General features: G+C 39.4%; 1 protein-coding gene across 3 annotated transcripts in view; it reads right to left on the reverse strand.

Annotated features, from left to right (window-relative positions):
• The window catches only part of Tafa1 (TAFA chemokine like family member 1), a 524,535-nt gene that overhangs the window by 221,857 nt on the left and 283,555 nt on the right, over positions 1-19,123 (reverse strand). The gene's annotated exons all lie outside the window — the stretch shown is intronic.

The following is a 19,123-nucleotide window of genomic DNA, read 5'->3' on the forward strand; positions in this document are numbered from 1 at the left end:
TTCCGAACTTCATGAACTGGAAACTCCACCATCAACACAACGATGCTCAGTACTGGGGACTCACCCGTCAGTGCTGCAATGTTTGATGATGGGAACATCAACATTATTAGTTGTGCAAACTTTGAGGTGATTGGATCATAAGTGCTCTGACCCTTCTAAAAGGTTTAATGTCATCGTCTTGAAAGTGTGCCATCATGAGAATGGGAAGCCACAGAAAGGACAAGTTCAGTCCTCCCCCTTTCTGTACTGCACATGAGCTTCATTGGCCTTATGCCCTCCACCATGGGAGAAGACCCAAGGGCTGTCATCAGACACTGGACACTTATCCTTTAACATACTTTCCAGAACTAAAATAAATAAATCTGTTGTTTTAAATAGACTTACTCTATCTTTATTTATGTGTAGATGTGTGTGTTTTTGTTGAGTTGTGCACGTGAGTGCAGGCAACTGTGGAGAACAGAAGAGGACTTCAGTTCCACTGAAGCTGGATTTATAGGTGGTTGTGAACTAACAGGTTCTAGGAACGGAACTCAGGTCCTCCGCAAGATGTCTGATCTTTTATCACCTTCTCTAATATTCTGTTAGGGAAACACAAATTGACTGAGCCATACAGTAGCCTGGGAATGTCTCTGTATGGACCTATTTGTTAAGTGAAGGTGCTCTCATTCAGCATGTATTATTGGGTTCTTTCAACAATGCTAGAAGTAGAGGTGGTCAGTGTTTATTGAGCCCTTACTCTGCACCAACCACCTGGCTGCATACTTTCAAAAAATGAAGTTATGATAACTATCTGATGGTGGATATTACTAACACTTTTCTCATTTAATGAGAAAACTGAGGTACAGAGGGTTGTGTAGCCTTCCTGGGATTACTCATAGCCAGTAAAGAGTGGAGTTTTGATAAGACACAAGTGTTTTAAATCTTAAAATATTATTTTGAATCTAAATCATTAGTCTTACTTGCAAAGGCAGAAGCTGAGGTTCTGAGATCATTATTTTCCCTGCTGGTTCATATAGTTAGCAAATGTAAAAAATGGACTTGAAAATTCTAGCCTATCAGACACCTGGTTAGGCTCCACCCCTTGTGGACTCAACTGTATCATATGCCCAATTCACAGGATGTTCACTGAGTTCCCCATCCTATGTGTCTGTGGATGTTACAGATGTCAGCAAACAATAGCAAGAAAACAGGCAAGGAATATGCTCTTGGGCACGTGGGTACAGGGTTAAATGAACTGAGAAAGTTTTAGAGATTATGTAAAGAAGGAAAAAATAAAAGATGAGGGGGGGAAGATGAGAAGAAAACCAAGGACCAAGATGTGTAAATGATGAATTGTCATCAGGTATGAGCTCCATCTACTTTTTTCTGAGCAGGTCCCTGTCACTTAGAAATGTGGAGCATGAAGAGGTCAGGGTGGACCCTGACAGGAGAGCCTAGGGAATTCTTTGAAGGGAAAGCCATGTTAGATGTGTGCTGTGATTGATATGTAAGACCAAGTCAAGGCATTTTCATTGACTTTCTGGGGGAGTTTTTCATTCTCAAAAGCATGTATTATGGCTGCAAAGAAATACTTCACTATCCCTAGGACTTTTGTTAATGACTTAAGAGTTTATGAAGTCATCACTTTTGGCCTAGCAAATTCCAGCTAGAAATATGGATCTCTCCCTTTAAAAAGTAGAGGCAAAGGAAACATTTGATCTCTGGCAAAGAGTCTCAAAGTCAAGTTAACTACATAGCAAAAGAGATGCTATGTAATAATTTTTTAAATATTTTCATTGAGTCAAGAATAAAAAAATGTGTAGCAGCAATACGAAGGAAAACTAAAGTGAAATGATGGCATAGCTGGCTAAGGCGATCAGTGAACCAGCGGCAGGGCCGGAAGAGAACTCGAGATACAAATCTGAATAAAATTACCATAAAAAGTCTGTTTCCAAAATACATACATTGACCAAATGCCATCATTCTGATATATAATCTTCCTTTTAATGTGAGTCTAGACAGTTAAGTGATGTTCTTTGTAGCTTTTCCACAGAAACACCAGCTGTCAGTCAATTCACAGAATTTTTTACAGTTTTTAGTGTTGGCTAAATCTCCTGTGTTAGTTTTCATCTCAGTTATAACCCCTTTATCATAAGTAGTTAGATGATGTTATCTTTTATTAATAACAAACTTGAGTCTGCCATAGAGATAGATGCTTAATGCTTTTAACTTTCTTTTCCTTTGGTGGCCCAGCTAAGGTCACTTTGCCCCACCCCCATCATCTGTTAAACTTACCCACATCTATTGTTCACATTTGGACCACTTCTCTTGAACTTTGTTGAGACTTGTTTTAGGAAACGTTATTTCACCTTTGGGTGTAGAAAGCCTCTCAATGGGTCCTAGGGAGACAGCTCAGCTGGTAACGTACTCACCTTGCAAGCCTGAGGACTTGAATGTGATCCTCAGAGTCCATGTAAAGATACTCAGCATGGCACTGAGCATTAACCATGTCAGAAATGGAAAGGAGAACCCAATCCCTGGAATTCACTAGCCAGCCATTCTGCTCTCCCATCCAAGTACTTGCCAGGCCCGAGCCCGCATAGCTCCCGAGATCAGTCAAGATCCGGCATGTTCAGGCTGGTTTGGCTGTAGAGAATCTGTGAACTTCAGGCCAATGCGAAAACCTGCCTTACAGGAGGTAAATGGAGCCTGACAAACTACATCCCCAGTTGCTCTCTAGTCTCCTCACACAGGCGTACGCACATACATCTGCACATACACATAAACACAGGCATTTGAAACAAAAGTCAGTCAGAGTTTCCTCAGGTCTGTCCACGAAGAAGGAAGTAGTGCTCTGTGTGAGGACACTTAATGGGTCTCTAATGTGCATTAAAGAAAGACGCCGAGTTATGAGATTGATCAGTGAGCTAACTATTATGTGAGGAAAATCTAAATAAGAAGGAGATTAACTTGGCAGATATTTTTTAAGAGAAATTACTAGAAGAAAAGTAGATCGGAAATGGTGAAAGGGATTACTTACAGGGCAGAGAAGAGAATGGGTGGGTCTAGAGGTGGGATTAAAAATCTGACGGAACACTGATATTTTGACTTTCTTAGTTAAAAGGAAATACCAACTTAAAACAAGTTATAGAATTTGGGGTTTATACATATGACAAAGTTCCACACACTTATACACTAATAAAAAGCAGGATATATGCAAAACTTTAGACTTGGTGTCATGCACACTCCCATAATCTCAGGATTATGTGTAGGTAGCAGCAGGAAGATCAGACATTTAAAGTTATCCTGACTACATAGAGAGTACTACATAGGCAAGCCTGGGATTTAGGAGACCTTACCTCAAATCATATTAACCCTTCCTACCAAAGATAAACAAGATGGAGGATCTAACCATTAATCCAGTGGAGGATTCAAGGACAGATAGAGCAAAGTCCCTGAGACCCTCCCCTCACTGTATCCTTCTTTGGATCTCCCTTTGGTTCATTTTCTTTTTCCGTCTATGTTTCTGTCACCCCATCCATTCCATTCTCTCAGCTATAAGATTTCCCAACACTAAACAATAGCCCTCTGATATTTTCTTTTCTATGCTCCATATTTTACTTCATTCTCTTGATTTCCCACTCTTGTTTCTCAGTGTATTGCACATAGATTCACTGCTACTTGTTAGTGGTTATTGATGATCCCCTAGACCCAACTCTGCATGGCTACTTATTTCCAGGAGTGCTAACTACCTACCCAGGTGTATTGAGTCTCTTGCTTGCTGAAATTTCTGCAGGGAAGACCACAGTGCCTTCACCAGAACTGCCATCTATCTCTGGGCACTTCAGGGTGGCAGAGACATTGACTTGCTCTGTATTGGACAAGCTCTCAGGGAAGGCTTAAGGAAGAACAGATCCCCTTTATGTCTGCCAAAGCAGATGAAAAATAATCAATGTGTTAGAGCAGGGGAAATGTTCTCCAAGTTCAAAGAAGTAACTCAGCCTGAAAGAAAACATCTTTTGCATCACTTCTGAAGTGCCCAGAAAGTATAAATAATATGGATTGCAAAAAAATATGAAAAATTATAATGAGCTCTTAACAGGTGAAAAATAAAATAAAACTACTATGAGAAAATGTTAGACCTACCAAGATTATTGTAGAAACTTATTTGATTGAATTTCAGAACAAAAAGAAATCTTAATTCATTAGAAAGATATAATGTATGTATACAAAAGTATTATTGAGGTATAAGACCCCAGAAACATCAAAACAATGAGTACCACAAAGCCCATTGACATCAGAAAAGGAAAATTACATAGCAAACTGAAAGTGTCATGTTGGGCATGGTGACTGTAAATAATCAGGGGGCACACACATGCCTCCACTTCTGAGGCTGTTCCAAGAATTTCCTGTCAATCAGAATCCCTGTGCAAGGTGTTGGAAAGATGGGGGTGGCTGAGTCCCACCAAAGATGAGTAGAATCATTCTCTAAAAGTTAGTAGTAGTCATGTTTCTCCATTATAAAAAATCATCTACTTTACTAGAAGTCTCTGAAGGCCTAAGATAAAGATTTAGGATTAAGAGAGACTTTTGTGAAGATATAACAAGAAGTGTCTTTGCTAAGTCTTTCTTTATATCTCCCTCTCCTTCTTTTTCTCTGGCCCTCCCTCCCACAATCCCTCCTTCTCTATTGTTGGTACAGATATGAAGATTTCTCTTAGGGTCTTGTGTCTATTAGGCAAGTTCTCCGACACTGAGTTCTAACCCCAGACATCTATGATCGTTTTTGACTAATTTACAGGATAGGAAGAGTTAGGTAGTTGCAACAAGTTAGTGAGGAGAAGCACCTTTTGCACTGGGTACTCCCTGCATGGCTAATTCTGACAGAGGTTACCAGGTTCTGTGCTTCTTGCCTCTTTCCCTCCTTTTCTGCCATTCTAGGCTATGTTTCTGTTCTCTCTTGACTCCAGCTACTGGGACATGCTTTGATACCCTTAGATATACCTCCCACCTCAAGCTGAGGCATTTGTTGCTCGATGTAACTGGAAGGGTTACATTCCCTCTATTCTATGGCTCAGTGAACATCCCCCCACACTCTCACTATCAGTTAAATCAGAGATTTCCAGATATTCTGAGTTAGGCCTAGGTCTTAGTTATTTTTCTATTGCCACAAAGAAACACCATGACCAAGGCAACTTATAAAAGAAACCCCTTAATGGGAGATTTTTTTACAGTTTCAGATGGTGAGTCCTTCATCACTGTGGTGGGAAACACGGAAACAAGTAGGCAGGCATAGCACTCGAACAGTAGCTTGTAACATGAGGGCCGGCTTGTTGGGATATCTGTCCCGCCCGGTACCCCACAACCGGCATGCCCCAAAGAGAAAATCACACACAGGACTCCATAAGATTATAAACTGATTGGCCCATTAGGTCAGGCTTCTTGTTAACTCTTATAACTTATATTAACCCATTATTCTCATCTATGTTAGCCATAATGGCTCCGTACATTTCTCAGCTGGGCAGGTTACATGCTGTCTCTTCGGTGGTCTGCACAGTAATGGCAGAGGAACCTTCCTGCAGTCTCTTTGCTCCACCCCTACTTCCTGTCTGGCTTTCCCGCCTATACTGCCTGCCTGGCCAATCAGCGTTTTATTAAAATATGATTGACAGAATACAGATAATTCTCCCGCACCAGTAGCTGAGAGTTTATATCATACTTCCAAATAGGAAGCAGAAGAAGAAAACCTGGGTGTGGTGTGGACTTGTGAACCTCAAACCCATCCCTGGTAACACTCTTCCAAGACCACACCTACAAATCCTTCTTAAAGAGTCCACCACATAGGAGCCAAGTATTTAAATACATGTGCTTATAAGGACCATTCTTACTCACACCACCCTAGTAATTTCATCTGAAATCATCCAGTATCACTGCCCTTTCCACCTGTATAGGGGTTGTGTGATGCACAGGTCTGCCCAATAAGAGTAAGCCCCTGAGAGCAGCGTCCATATCTTTTTCTTCTATTTCTAAGCATAAAGTACAATGTTTGCTTGGGGGAAGGGTTCAGTATGAGACATATAAACATGGAAATACAGGAGGACAGTTCTGGGGTGAACCAGGAAATACATCTGCTGCACAAGAATTCAGTTCCACAGGAACCTGAGAACCAGTTGGCTCAACTCCTCTATAGAAAGATCTTCTCTTGGGATCTTTACAACATCATTTGGCATCTCAAATTCTTTTCAGTGATGATCTGAATATGTCATGTCTTTCTGTGGCTGCTTAGTCTGAATATACTTGGATGGATTCTTTTTTAATCCAATTACAAGAATATGTTTGGGATTATGAGATCTAAATAGAAATAGATCAAGGCATATGTGACAGAAATTTATTTAGGGGGTTCTTGGGAACAGCTCAACTGAGAAGCCAATAATTCTCCAGAGAGGCTAAAACTGAAACTCAGAAACCATTCACATGGAGAAGCATGCCACATGCTCTAAACGGCTCTAGATAAGAAAAAGTATGAGTCTTGTATGTGAAGCTAAAGAAGGTCCACTATGGGATCCAGATTTCTGTGGCTCACTTTCGCTCCTCTGGGGCTGGGCTCTGCTTCACTTGTGTGTGTGCAGAGCAGGGTTTGTGCATGCACATATGTTCATGCATGGGAGTAGGCCAAAGGTTGATGTCCAGCGTCTTTGCCAGTTGCTATGCTGGTTGGTGTTTGCCAACAAAAACCTAGATGGATTTGGGAGGAGGAAATCTGAACTGAGAAAATGCCTCCATAAGAATGGCTTGTAGGCAAACCTGTGGGATAATACCTTGATGTGGGAGAGACTCACTTACTGCCGGCAGTGCTAGCCCTGGGCAGGTTGTTCTTGATGGTGTAAAGAAGTGGTCTGAGCAAGTCATGGGAGGCAAGTCAGAAAGCAGTCCTCCTCTGTGGCTTCTCTTTCAGTTCCTGCCTCTAGGTTCCTGCCCTGACTTCCCTCAGCAACAGAGTATGACCTGAGAACTGAAAGACAAACTAAATCCTTTCCTTTTTAAGTTTTATTTGGTTATGGTGTTTTAGCAGAGCAATAGAAACCTAACTAAGACAACTACTCTCCACCTTATCTGTTGGGACAAGGTCTCTCATTAAACCTGAGGCTAGCTAGCCATCCCAAACGTTCCTTCTGTCCTCACCTCCCCAGTACTGGGATTGCTGGTACTCACTGCCAGGCCTTATCCTTTCACAGAGATACTGGAGATGTGAATCCAGGTCCTCCTGTTGTGGACAGCCAGCCCTTTACCAACCGAGCCATCTCCCCACTGACTTGGATTCTGTTAAGAGGCAGCTGCATAATTACTGGAGAGCCTTCAGCAATTCCCACATGCAACAATGGTGCAGCAATGGTGGAGCCGCAAAGAGAACTTAGTTAATTTCTTATCTGAAGAGGACCATTCCTTTGCCATCTGCACTGGTTTTTATAGCATATGTATGCCTGCTCAATTCAAAATTGAAACACTACAGAATCCTCTGGAGTGAAAATCTGGGAGGCACTTCCACTCTCCACCTATCTCTGTGGGAACAAACAGGGCTGGCAATTTTATTTATACATTTTTCTTTTATACACACACACAAGTCCATATACGAATGCCCTACTGTGACCATCTTGTCACTCTCACTTTTTTGAAAAACTGAACAGTCTATTTTTAATTTAAAAACACATCTTAGAACTTACAATCAAGATAAAAGCATGGATTTTTCTATCAGGAAGCAGGAGAAAGTGTTGCTTTAAAAAGCTACCAATCCACTGCGTTTTAGCTATAGGATTTATAATCAGCACCACAGGAAGGGAGATGAGACAGTTTCCTTCGTCTTCTATAAATGTTGTAAGATTGATTTAAAAAAAACTCTAAATAATGAACCCTTTCCATACTGTTGCATTTTCAATGCATTATATTTACATTACATTTTACAGGTCACCGGCCCTCTAATTGGTATTACTCTCTCAACTCTCTGAGCAAATTTATGCATTGAGAGGGCTGGGGCCAGAACTGAGGCTCAGAGAGGGTAGGTGACTTGAGCGAAGATGCACCGTGAGAAGGAGAAAAGGCAGGATTCAGACCTAGAGCTGAGAAGCAGACAGTTCAGGCCCAGAGCTGAGCTGAATTCACATTATTTCCTGTATATTTGCGCAGTGACCATTAACTTCATTGTGGCTGTTGCACCTATGAAACTTGGCTTGGTGACTAGGAAGCTGCTGAAGGTTTGATTTTATCTAATTGAAATATATATTTAAAGTAGACATTTTACAAATCTATTTTACTCCCATTCAAGGTTTATTGTTCCATTCAAATCGCAGTTGAGTTGCACTGTTAGAAATTTTAGTGTCAGAACATAATACATGAGGTGTCTCAAACAGACAGGGTTTTGAAGAGTTTGCATAATTCTGTATGAACTCAAAATATCTCATAAGTAAAACCTGCATTGTATGTTGAAATGACATTTTGGAAATAATGTTTTCAATAAATTATTTATTTATTTATTTTCTACTTCTTTAAATGTAGTTACATGGACTTTGAGAATTATATGCAGAATGGAAATTTCCTCGTCTTGGGCAGGACAGGTCTGACGTTTGTTGTTTCATTGATTCTTGGATATCTCAGAGAGCTGTGCCTGCAGGATGTTGTAATTTGAAGTGTGTTACTCCGACTGCATAATTTGACGACTCAGGATATTCTAAAAATCTTTCCTAAGATAGAGAAGGTCCCAAACAAGCCCCAGGTCAGAGGTGATTTTCTCCACTGCCAAGAGTGTGTTTCTGGAACATTTGAGCATATTTCACTCGAAATGAAGAAAATCCCTCCACCTCGATCGATTGCTTAGCAGAGATACTCTGTGCTCTGATCAAAGTCTGTTCTTTGTGTGTTTTGACAAGACTTGGCTTTCCCCATGACCTCGTTCATCAGGCAGCTTTAGGGAGCAGCCCCTAGGTGGACCTCAAAATGAAATGAAAGAGAACTTTCCTATCACAGTTCTCAAACGTTTTCCTCGCGTCTCCAAACACGGGGGTTTCTCTCCACCAACTTCCATTCTCAGGGGAAGAACTAAGGGACGAAGAATGAAGACTTCAGGGTGAACAAGGAGTCTCATAGTGATCAAGGGCTTGAAAGAGGCATACCACTAAAGTCTTGGTTCCTACAATACCACATTCAGTCCCAACTGAAGCTCAAGATGAAGATTCCACCATTAAACATGGGGACTGGCCATTGTTAGTTTGTCTCATAACAATTATCTAGAAAGAAGACTTGAGCCTTTGTCTGAAGCAGAGTAAACTTTTTAATGTTTATATGTTCATCAGCTCTCAAGATGTTGGCAAGGCCGCATAGAATTTCTCAATCTGAGGCCTTGAATTAATGTCTGAAGCCAATGAAGTTGTTGGTGACACTGTCACATGTTTTCAGAATGTGATACTTATAATTTTCTATATTTAATCAAACTAATCCATCACTTTGGACTTCACAGTAGTGAAACTTCTGGTGAGTGTTTTCAGTCTTAGATTGTGGTGGTGGTTAACACAAACCAGAGCAAAAACACAGAACAAAATATAAATAAACCCACTGGACTGTTCTTCTATACTCACAATTTAAAGATGGCAAAAAAAATTGCCAATGTAACTTTGGAGAATTCATGTCAAAACAATGAAAAATAATCAGTGAACTGCCTCTTAATCTAACCTGCAAATGAGAGCAGGAAGGTGACTACTGATTCCCCGCCCAACCCCTAGTAGCTCACTGGAGGTCAAAAAGAGAATGAAAAGATTAAGAAAACATTTACATGAAGCCTAACTCCTGTGCATAATAGACTCCCAAGAGCTCTGGACTAATTCAGAGATGATGTATGTTGGCAAGCAAAAGGTCAGGAGGAGAAGCCATAGAGAAATGGTGCAAAAATGAGGGCAAAATTTCTTTAAAGTTCTAGTCTAGTGAAGTTCAGACTGACTACATGGAGTTTCATGAGTGTAGGTGAACTAATATGATCTAAACACACTCCACTGAATATTTACAATATGCAACATTTTATATAACATATTTAGAATAAAAGACACTGATGTCTATGTTTATTTAGGTTAGGAAAAAGGCAATCATGAGAAATGAATGAAAAAAATAAAATTACATTTTCAGAAAGACCAGCTTCCAGGTACACTTCTGAGAATATTATACTAAAATTCTGGATCAGAGCCTTCACTATACTGACTACTCTTTTGTGAATTTGACACAAATTAGATTCACCTGAGAAGAGGGAACCTCAAATGAGAAAATGTTCCTATAATATTGGCTTGGAATTAAGTCTGTGGGGGCATTTTCTTGATTAATGATTCACATGGGAAGTTTCAACTCACTGAATGTAGACCCACCCCTTGGGAGGTTGTTCTTGATGGCATAAGAAAGCAGGCTGAACTGAATGTCAAATCTATTCAAATGAATAGTGGTTTCTTCTAAAAGACAGTCTACACATATTCAAGTTCTCCCTACTTTGCTTCTCTCAAGAATGTTTTTTACTACTTCCTATTTTACTTTATGGTTCTAATCTGTTCTGCATTGGGTTACAATGAACTCATTCATGAAACTTTCTTCCGTATCTTTATGGAGGAAGCATTAATGCCTGGTACCACATTACTCCAACACTGAATTGTAGTGAAATGACTGTCTTCTCTGTTATAGCAGTCAGGATTCTCTACATACATACATACATGCATGCATATTCACTGGTATTGTAGGAGGAGCGGGGCCCTTTGTTGGTCCCGGCCACCCTCCTAGCTTACACCCGAAATAATCGCACAGAAACTGTATTCATTTAAACACTGCTTGGCCATTTATTTCTATCTTGTTATTGGCTAACTCTCACATATTAGGTTAACCCATCTCCATCAATGTATATCGCCACTTTACTCATGGCTTACCAGCATGAGTCTAACCAGCATCCCTCTTGGGCAGGAGAACCATGGCATCTGACTGTCTCTGCTTTCTTCCTCCCAGAATTCTGTTCTGTCTTTCCTGCCTACCTGAGTTCTACCCTATCAACTAGGCCATGGCAGTTTCTTTAACAATCAATGAAAGCAACACAAATACAGAAGAGCCTCCTACACCACATTGGGAAGAAAACACATAAATGTGACATGTGGTTTTTAAGCAAATCAACACCATTTTTCTCATAATAGTTTATGCATTGTTGAAAAAGTTCCAAACTTCTTTTGTGCAAAACAGACAAAATTTCTCCATCCAGAATTACTTGAATGTGTATATCTTGCGGTTTCTATTTTCTCCTTTTTATATGATGACTTATTTTCACAAGATTATGTTAATAGAACACTTAAAGTGGCTCAAGGTGCATGCTTTGGGGAAGACAATTCCATGGCCACCATGGTAGTAAATTTTGGTCTTAAGCAGGCATCAACCATAAATTTTGTTGTCAAAAAAGATAAGCAACTTTGCCCACCTTGTAGAGTTCCTATAGAATTTAAGCAAGACCATAGCTATAGATAACTTTGAAGCGATTAGCCATATAAAGAGTACTCTACATATGAAATACAAACCATTCTGCCCCAAAGCACATCTAGTTAATTATTCATAGTTATGCTGCTATGTGCATAAGGCTAGACATCATCTTTTGGAATAAGAGCCTTGTCCTCAATGTCTTTTATTCTACTGATGCAAAAGAGGAAACTTCAATGTGAGTTAGCATTAGTTCAATCCAGCAACCTCATAGTGGGGCCTGTGTTGTCATCATTTCCACAACATTATTATCAATGAGGTAGATAAAGATGGATTTTCTTTAAAATTTTATGAGACAGATCCAGTTGTCATCCTTTTATATAAATTATTTTCATTTGACATTTACTATGATCATAAGACTGTTATTTACTATACTCCACAGGTTAAAAGAAAACAAAGAAGAAAGCAAAAATAAAAGTTTAGCAGAGTGGAATAAAACACGAAGAGTAGCTAACTATTACACAGAGTGTGGGTTAGATCAATAGAGAGAAAATAAGATTTGTTTCAGAATAAAAGGAGTTAAATTTTAAAAAGCAATTTTCAGATATAACTATTTGTGGCTGATAACATGAGTAATTTCTTCTTTAAATTATTTCCCACATACAGATTAAAGGTTACAAATTAATAGTTAAACACATCAGACAAAAGCCTTCTTTCCAAAGCATTAATATAGATATCAATTAAATCATAAATTAGATATACCTTTTGACTTCTGTGAAAATAAGAGAATTACTACACTATTAAAGAGTTTTAAATTACTGGATAGTCAAGTAATTAGGAACCTGTCAAAGCTTGTTATGTTTTCTTGTTTTGGTTACTGTTGAAAATCTTTCTCGCTGCTTCTGGATCGAGCGAGATGTAGTTAACACGCAATTTCAGTCAACGAAAGTTCAAAGTGGACAATTTGATTATGACTCTGTAACTTCTTAATTTTCAATTATTATGACATAGGGCAATTGCCCTTGAGAAAGGGCAGTTGAGAGACAAGTTTTTCACTCAAAAATTGTAGAAATAAATGTTTGAATAAGAATATTTACTATTCATGTATTTTTAAAGGTTGAAGGATGACAATAGACTCCACAAAGCACACACAATGTATATGAACACAAACACATGCACACCCCAATTTTACATGGCAGTGTTGAAGAACACTAAAGCCAATTCTGTTGACCACTGCTTTCAGAGGTGTGTGCCGTTACATGCTTATCTGAAGAGTACTTTCAAGGAAAAATATTATAGAAATGGAGGGGTTAAATGAAACTAAAGAGTTATTTTTCTGTGAGCAGCATTTCTTAGAAAATAGTGTGTAAGATAATTCAAGAAACTGCTATATAAAATATAGTGTATTTTGTTTTGCCATGAATAGTCATGTTCAATGGACTATTCTCTGGGTTATGCTCACATTATGCAAAAAGCCCTCAGCATCAAGTCAAGACACATGGGTGCCCTAGTTACAGTACTAGTTTGCTTTTATTTCTCATGGGCAACCTGTGCCCTCATTCCAGTACTTTTTCACTTCCACCTACTTGGTTTGGGATAAACGAATGAGATGACCAGTGGGTTTCCTGTGAGAAATGAAAGCCTTCAAATTTAACCAGAGCCAAACTCAGGACTCCCATTTTCTTCACAAAACACTTTGCTTTTCTTCTGATTAGTCTGAGCTGATGGCACCATCATTCACCCAGATGCTCACATCCAGAACCAAGGACATATTGGTGATCTCTTTTCCCACCTCATCCTCCACATTCTGCTCACCTGAAACTAGACTCACTCTGCTTTTCTGTATTTTCACAGATGCAGCACAGATTTTAGTAGTAATCATCTCTTACCAGCATTATGGCATCGGAACAGTCTACGTGTTCCGTTTGTTTCCATCTTTGTTTGTTATTTAGATCACTATTAAACATAGGTAGTTTGTGCCAACATTCTTCTAAGAACATTCTGGCATACTCTCCTGGTTCTCCCACTAACCTCAAACCCAGTTTCTGAAAACATAGAGATCTAACTATGAAGGACATACAACAGGACATCAGCAAGCAAGTGCAGAGATATTTAGGCCTTGAATAAAGTAAATAATTTAAGAAGGAACAAATCAAACACTACACAAAGAAAACAGATTAATAAATTGAACTATGTTAAAAAAAACTAAACCTCTCTCTACTCATTAAAAGATGCCAGTAACAATGAGTACTTTGTTAATAATTGCATAGGTTTAGTAACATGCAGGAGCTAAGATTCAGATTATATATATATATATATATACACACATATGAATCAATGCAAACAGCATAATCAATGTAATAAAATATGGACTAATAATGTGAGCTGTGTAAATTTTTCTTTTGTTATGGTAATGAACAAACACTTTGTGATAATTCATTGAAGTGAAATTTATGATATATGGTTTCTATTTCAATAAACATGACAAAAATTACCATATCCAAATACTTCAACACCTGAGAGAACTTCCTTGGAGACTAAAGAAATGTGACCTGGTTTCAATATTTAGGAATTGCTCCAAGGATCTTCACAGCCCTAGCCATTTTCTCCTACAGGGTGATACTAGCAGAGTAGATTTGCATAAAAACTGTGTGGTTATATAGACTCCTGTCTCACTCTTATCATGACACAATCATTACTAAGTCAGTTCACCTGCTCACAGAGTGGTATTTAATACGGATAGAAGCCTCGGTGTTTCCCTTTGTGGAAGATGAATAAACAAAGAATAAAAGAGTTAGGACATTAATGTTTAAGCGCTACACTTACTTTGGAAAAAAGGAAAGGAAGCTATTCATTGACAGCACCGGTGGGAAACCGCCTGGATCAGAAGTGGAGAAGAAAGTCAACACTGCTGCAGCGTGGTGAGGAGAAGCAAAAAGGAAAGCACAGCTAGAACCCCTTAACACACGGCCACTCCCACTTAGTGAGAGTGGGCAGCAGTGTCTGCCAGGGGCCAATTCTCCATGCAGCAAAGCCAATGAAATGGAAGTTTCCAGAGTAGATTTTAATTTCATTTGCTTCGTTTTTATGCTCATTGCCTCCTTTGGATTCAACACACAATTCAAGGAAAGCTGAACCTTAGCAGACCTGCTTAAAGTTAAATGTTTGGGAATGGACAGATGGCTCAAAGATTAACAGCACTTGCTACTCTTACTGAGATGCTGGGGACAGTTTCCAGGACCCACATGGCAGCCCTTATCCATATGGATCTCTAGTTTCAGGAATCTGATGCCTTCTTTTCTAGACACCTGACACACACCAGTATACATACATGTAGGCAAAACACTCATACACATAAAATAAAAAATAAAAATAAATATATTTCCTATGTAAAGAATGCCTATGGCAAGGCCAGGGCTTACATGTGGTCCTACAAATGTGGTTTGTTCTGAACCCAGGCAGTATGAACAGTGTATGTATGAGGAGCAGTGTAAACATTAGGAGCAGTGTACACATGGAGAACAGTGTACAAATGAAGAGCAATGTACACACGGGGAGCAGTGTACACATGGGGAGCAGTGTACACACGAGGAGCAGTGTACACACGGGGAGCAGTGTGCGCACGGGGAGCAGTGTACGCACGAGGAGCAGTGTACAAAGGAAGAGCAGTGTACACACGAGGAACAGTGTACGCACGAGGAGCAGTGTACACACAAGGAGCAGTGTACACACGAGGAGCAGTGTGCACATGAGGAGCAGTGTGCACACGAGGAGCAGTGTACGCATGTGGAGCAGTATATCTTAAGGATCAGCCTTTGTAGGAAGTCTGCTTTCTTGAGAAGCATGTTTTGCAGTTTATGCGAATTCTAGTTTAGAAACACATGAACTCTCAGCATGCATGGAGAAATAAGATTACCCAGAACCAGAGAGTAAACTAATGAGAAAGAAGACCGAAGGAGGTTTTGGAGCCTAAGCAATAAGACTTTACTCACAGTAACTGTGGGCATAAAAAAGTATTTAAAACATTATGAATGTTTCAATCATGTCATAGTTTTCAGGAAGAAAATTATAATGCCCCACAAAAACAACAAAATCCATTACAACAAATCTCCTCCAGGTATATGAAGTGAGTTAGACGAGACATTCAAAAATGCCCTTCACTCCAGCAAATGAACAGATGTAATTAGATTTCACAAACAGGCCTTGCTCCAGGGCATAGGAGAAAGGGGTGAGCAATTCTAATTGGAAGTTTATACGGTATTCAGTGCAGGTTAGAAAGCATTCACGATTAAAATAATTTGCCCAGGTGTATTTTTAAAGAACTTAACATGCATATAGTAGCATCAGGAGGTACTGTGAAGCCACCAGGAGAAGAGGACTTTGGGACTGAAGATGTGCTAACAGGGTTCTTCCTGAGCCCCCCTTTGGCCAGATCCACATTTGATTATGGTTGAATGTGAAGTTAGACAGGCAGGAAACAGTGCTTAATTCTCTCTACTCCATAGAGGAAGTAAAGAAATCTTGATTGGCCCTGACTATAATTTTCCGTCAGTGACTTCAGCGCCGAATGGATGCATCTGTTTACTTGTGAGCATGGTGGGGAGAAGCAGAGGTCAGGGCAGAGCAGCTGCCCAGGAAACCAGAACAAGCCAATGAGGCTTCCATAGTTAGCAGGTGATGAATGAAGGGCAAAGAGGAGCCTACGTCTTCTGTAATAGGGTGATAATAGGAGTCTCATTTGGGCTGCTGTATTCAGCTTCAGCTTGTGTCAGCTTTTCCATTACACAGGCAGCTTTTCAGCAGAGTGATAATTCAATTCAGAGTAAGGGAAAAATAAGAGAAAAGTAAATTAACTGCGGGCTGAGATTTAGCAAATAAGGGTCTCCGTTTGGGTATGCAGAGCCCAAGAAAATGTGAACACAGATCAGGTCACATTTGATTCCAAGCCAGAGTTGGCTATTTTTCATATATATATATATATATATATATATATATATATATATATATATATATATGTATTTATATTTATATATGTAGAAGTGAAGCCAATACAGTACTCATATATGAAACTCTCAAATGAAATCTATCTTTCAGAAGTGTCCAGACATTACTCAAAACACAAACTCTACAGTCATATTCTCTGTTATCCCTAGAACCTCCAGTAAATATGCTGAGGCTAGAACACACTTCAAGGAGACACACAGCCTATTGGATGTTGGCCTCTTAAAGAATTCTTTGGCTGAAGTGGGCATCAGTGCAGATTCAGCAACAAAAGCCCTGGCAAGTTTGTTAGCTATAGACAGCCCAAAAGAACAGGCATATTCTCTAGGGGGAATCTCAGGACTTGGCTTCTGGTTCTTCACTTGGTGTGTCATTTTGCTTACACCACTGAGTTTGATCAAGATGAGCAAAACTGTATAAATGTCCATCCTAAGAAACCAATGAATACCAGACAAGTCATACAACACAACATACTGACAGCTCAGGGTTGATCACACTACTTCGTGGTGTGTGACAGGCCATGGGGAAGGACAAACTGCAAAAGGATGTGGTGTTTCCTCAGTCCTATGACAGGACCTTTTCCATAAACATACTTTCGAGCTTAATATACTCCAATGTGGGTTTTATTGCTTTCCCGAGGGAAACCGAGGCTCAGAGAAATCGAGGATATTTCACAACTGCACCCAGGTTGGGAGGCATGCAGAATAAAATAATGCCTCAAAGTTTTATCTTGATGGAGAATGTATCAAATTTAGGGATTATATGTATACACTACTGTAACGAAGCCAGAGTGTAAAATAGACCTGGTCTGATGTAGATAACCCTAGAGAATCATATATAAAAGTATAGGAAGGCTTGAAAACCAGCAAGTTAGACAAAAAGAAATAACAAAACAAGCATGTGTGGATTCATGGCTCCCTTCTTTACATTTTAAGACATTGATCAATTCTTCTGTGGGAATCAATTATGACAAAACAGTCGTAAATACTCCTACTTATGCACCAAGTTCATTAATTAGCTTTAAACATTAATCCTCTATGACAATAAGGTACATTACATCTTTTTTTAGATTATAGTAAAGTCACAGTTCCAAGAGAAAATGTCATCTTCTAAATGAGCCAAAAGTAAAACATGTCTACGATATGTCCAATATGATGATGCCTCTATTCCCACTGTATCAAAAACCAACCTGATGTCCGAAATGGCATATACCTAAAGCCCCCATGTGTACTAGACCATGGCAATGAACCCAGTTCATCTCATCTCAAACTCAAATTTGATGACTCTTTCCATGAATGATTGAGTGAGGACAGCCAACTGATCTGAAATAGGATAGACTCCAGATTGCCATATTTCAAAAAAAATTGAGGAAACTTAAGCCCCTAAACTTTCTTGTGCACTGGGCTTATCCCAGGGTCATAAGACACTAAAAGTAATAATTCTGTTCTTTATAAGAAGATTCTTTAGTACTGACCATAACCATCAAGTTTCTGCTGTGATTTGCAGAATGACTTACTCTGTTCAGGGAAGAAGCAGTATCCCTGGGCTATGCTCAGGTTGGGGACTCCATAAGTCTACCCATTAGAAAAACAAGGTGGGTAAAAAGACACTTGTGTCCCAGCCACACAGCTTGCTTAGCTCCAAAATAACCACACAGAAACTGTATTAATTAAAGCACTGCTTGGCCCATTAGCTCTAACCTCTTATTGGTCAACTCCTACACATTAATTGAACCCATTTCTATTAATCTGTGTATCACCACTTGGCAGTGGTTTACTGGGGAAAATTTCCAGCGTCTGTCTCTGGCAAATTCATAGCATCCCTCTTTGACTCTACTCTCTTCCTCCCAGCATTCTGTTTAATTTTCTTTGCCTACCTAAGTTCTGCCCTATCAAGGGCCCAAAGCAGTTTCTTTATTAACCAATGAAAACAACACAAAGACAGAAAGACCTCCTATGCCAGGCATTACTTGAGGAACCTTCACTATTATTTTAAAATAAAGCATCTACGTACACGTGATTATTCAACATTTATGGATTATTTTTATAACATATCCATAACTTATCAGGACCCCAAGACAAATTTTGTACACATAAAAATGTGGCAGCATTTTTCCTGATGGTGCTGCCTTACATTGACTTTCAATGACCAAACAGGGACCATTTGACACTGAGCTAAAATAGAGGGCAGTTAAAAGTCAGAGTTCAGGTCAAATCCCAGCTATCAGTCCTTGAATAGTTTAAACATGCTAACTACTCTTGCCCTTACCTATTAAAATAAGGATGACTGACAGTTGTGTCTACTTCATTAGGGCATCACAAAAACTGATTACAACATGTAACATCATATTACAAGCACTTATCATAAAGAGTTCACTGCAAGGAGTAAAAAAATGGAGAGTGGGCATTAGCAGGATCAAATAATTATGTATGCAATCTACCAGGAAATTTTATTAATAAGTAGAAACCGTCAGCATTAAAGAGTAAGCCTACACATATAGGGGAGACACTCTAACAATGGGTTCCCAAGGAAAAGTGGGTAGAATCATAAGTCTTGGTTCTGCTGCATACTCTTGGGTAAGTCACTAATGCACTTCTGATTCTGTTACCCCATATCTGAAACGGTCATAGTAGCTGGCTAGTTTATAAATAAAATAGATGGCAAG

This window comes from Myodes glareolus, chromosome 3 (genome assembly GCF_982192425.1).
Source record: "Myodes glareolus chromosome 3, mMyoGla1.1, whole genome shotgun sequence".
NCBI lineage: Eukaryota > Metazoa > Chordata > Mammalia > Rodentia > Cricetidae > Myodes > Myodes glareolus.